This window comes from Lepisma saccharinum, unplaced genomic scaffold (genome assembly GCF_977018435.1).
Source record: "Lepisma saccharinum unplaced genomic scaffold, izLepSacc3.1 HAP1_SCAFFOLD_770, whole genome shotgun sequence".
In the NCBI taxonomy this organism is placed as follows: domain Eukaryota; kingdom Metazoa; phylum Arthropoda; class Insecta; order Zygentoma; family Lepismatidae; genus Lepisma; species Lepisma saccharinum.
The window spans coordinates 76,284-79,881 of record NW_028143433.1 but is presented as its reverse complement, the minus strand read 5'-3'; positions in this window follow the sequence as shown (position 1 = coordinate 79,881).

Genomic DNA, 3,598 nt, shown 5'->3' with positions numbered 1-3,598 from the left:
TGAAATAAATTTTATCTTATCTTACATAGAATTGTGCATTAACGATAACGAAAAATAATAAACACGCTCGATACAACTCCCGTTAATTTCCCTGGTATAAGCTGGTGATTTACTGAAGCAACAAAAATGTTTTGTTGCTGCAGTGTGATTTTGAGAGTAGAGGAAGAATAAGTAGGCTGAAAATAAAACTCTTTTATCAAAAACACGCTAAAAAGATTAAAACGTGAATCAACTCATTCTGAGCTGTAGGCAGTTATCGAAAACGCCGCAGGAATAAACAAAAGTAAAAATAAAATTCTTAAAAACCATGGTGATGAGAGACAACAGCCGCTGATATTTGCATAGATCGCGACCACTACAGGATTCTTCTTTCAGGACCAATAGATTGCCTGTTAAATACCATACGTAATTGAGGTATTAATGCAATACCTAACATTGTAAACTCTAAGTTTCAGTAGCATAACATTTTATTAGGTTGAAAAAAAATTTTGAAAATTGAGTGCTGATGGAGGTGCGTTAGAAAATTCCCTAGTACCGCCCCTGGGTATCAACGTATTATATATATATATATATATATTATCGAGAAGTGTATAACAATGTGCACATTACTATCAGGTACGGTATGCAGGAATTTTAGAAAAGGGACTAATTTTTAATTTTGATAGCCACTTCCAAATTTTAGCATCTTTTCAAGCAGTGACGACGATTAGGGGGGCAGTTTCCTTCCCCGTACTTTTTGCGACTTTTGCCCCCGCACTATGATAAACCTTATCTAGAGAGAAAGAAAGTGCCTCCATCCCCCAGTTTTGAAGCTATGCCTCCTCTAGTTTTGGACCCAATCGCCGCCACTGAGTATCTAGGGTCCCGGATTCGAATCCTGTCTGGACATGGATGTTTGTAAGTATCCACTCATCAATTTCATCATATCATAACCCATTCCCATTTTCGGAAATTAGCCAAAAGGCACAAGAAGCGAAGAAAAATAAAGAAAATCAATCAGCCAATCTTTTCATATTTGGCACTTGCATTGGACAGATTATAATTATCCAAAAATTTTTAATTCAGCTTAATACTTAATTCTCGTTAAATAAAATAAAATGGGTTTTTATTCGGCAGTTATATTTCATTTCACTAATTTCCGCGTTCCCGTGTAAGACCTTAAAATGGGCCCATGAAACTGACGTTGAACAACCAGAATTCACTCGTTACAATAAAAATCCTCATTTAGCAGTTTAAATCACACATTCCTGGATTTGTGCCTGCTGCTTGGTTTTTAATTCAGAGGAAATGATGCAATTCAAATGCTCAAATCATTCATGTGATACTCCGCATAAATTCGATTATTGTTGTGTGTGTGTACACTGACTTAAATTCACTCAAACGTAATCTTCATGTTAAGTGGGGAACTTGTGTGCATTTCTAAATTACAATGTCCCCGTTTGGCAGATTATATCCACATACACATACATCCGGGTTTGTTTCCCTTGTCGCACAACAGTAGAGCATCCTTGGGTTATGACGTAACCTTAGAATGCTGTTATTGTTAAGCCAAATACCTAGGTTGTTAGGTTAAGCTAGCTATGTTTGGTTATCTTAGCATAAATAATATTTTTTAGTGTATTTAAACTAATAGAACCAAATCTAATTGATCTAACCTAACAACATAGTCATCCCTCGTCTGACGTCAGAACACAAAATTGCTCTACTGTTGTGCGATAAGAGAGACCCAACACACACGTATAGTCAACAAGCCTGTGTCTTCACACCAAATTCACGCACATTACGCGCCAATATATTTATTTAAGAATACCAGTTCTGAACTGTTTATGTTAATAAAATAAGAATAAATGGCATTAAGATAATTGAAATGATAAAGCAATGTTTGTATTTTGATCAATTCACATTTTGGTGCACAGTGTGCCACTTATGCTGAAAGGAAGTACAGCAGGCTAATTGTTTCATTTGGGTGTTGAAAGACATTCCGTTCATATGCATATCTAATGCCGAATCTTGCTCAGTTATTGCTTTTGTCTGCTGTCGTGTGTAGTGTTTTGCCAAAATCGTAATAAGAAGATTGTCAAGAAAAGGAAGAAATGTTGAATTTAAGATCCCGAAGGAAACTGGTGCAAGGTAAGCATTATTATATTTAGTTCAGTCGAATAGTATCTTTATTAAATTCCGGTTATGCTTCTCTGTATTTAAAATATCATTGTTTAAATGCCAAAACCACGAATGTGCTAAATCTTACTTTTGAGATGAAAGCATTTTAATATTCAATATCCCGGAAATTTATAAATGTTGTCATCTGTGAAATATTACTGTTTATTAGACTATGTAAGTTAGAATGTATCAATAAGAATAATCAGAAATTACACTAGCTGAAAAAGTAAAAATTTGCACATTCGTGTTTGACACTGGAACGACGACGTTACTTGTTCGAATGTGTGATTGTGACTTCAATTGTGGAAATCTGTGCTTTAGTAAAATATACTTGTCCATTATCAAATTTGTATAGGTTTAGAAATAAAGAAAACTCAAAGGTAAATTGTGGAAACTGATGTATAAGTATTTGTATTGAATTTGCAAATTCTTGACATAGATCAAGCTTTCCATATAAAGCATAGAAAGTGACCTACGTATATTGCCTTGTATATTTTCCCAATTTTTTACACAAGAATAATCAGCAAATAAGTTGTATGTGAGTAGGTTAAACAGTCTGGATGAAATGTCTCGATTACGAGAAATTATATTAAGTGAAAAAAACACATTAAAATTGCCTAAAAATTTCACTCCCAGCATGTGAAAAACTTGACATGCTGGACTAAAATAAAAGGTGACAGGGGGATTTCCTTGCTTATGTACCCCAGTTCATTAAAATAAGAGTCTGTTTTCTGTTTCATAAATCACCAGTAAGTAGTTTAATAATTTGACATAATCCATTATTTTGTGTAAGTAACAGTTTAATTTTTCTGTAGTTTACTTCAGGGTTACATAAGATACACTGCATTTTTTTTTTGTATTTCTTTTTTAAGTAATTCAACTGCTGTCAGAGTAGGTTTGGCACGATACAATGCTTAGTAATCACCTGAACATACAGTTGTGTTTTGCCTACAGATTTTGATGTTTTACATAATATAAAATTGGTTCCAGTGCGTTGAAAACCCAAATAATGGATATATACGATCCCAAAGTATGAACGGCAAAAACCTGCAATTTTGAAGACTTGCGCTGCTATTAATTAGTACAATTAATTTGTATGTATTCTAATATATACAGAGCATTCCCTGACATTCGCTATGAGAGACGGCTGCAAGCCGCCTGGCGTTAGCGCTTGTCTTTCCCGGTGAACGGGGTCCGTGACAGCTGCTGGAGTCGGCTATTAAAATTACAGTTTTCATATTGTGTACTAACCTTGACTACAAATGGTGATGAAAATGATGTACCTCTGCTACAACACATTCCTGGCACCTACAGTTTGAAGTGGGATTCAAACCACTGTGTAAATTGCCTCTTCTCAGTATTGAATAAAGGATGCCTTGATAACAAGGTGACAACATTACCAGTACGGCTCAGAAGGCCCACTACTTACTAATTAGTT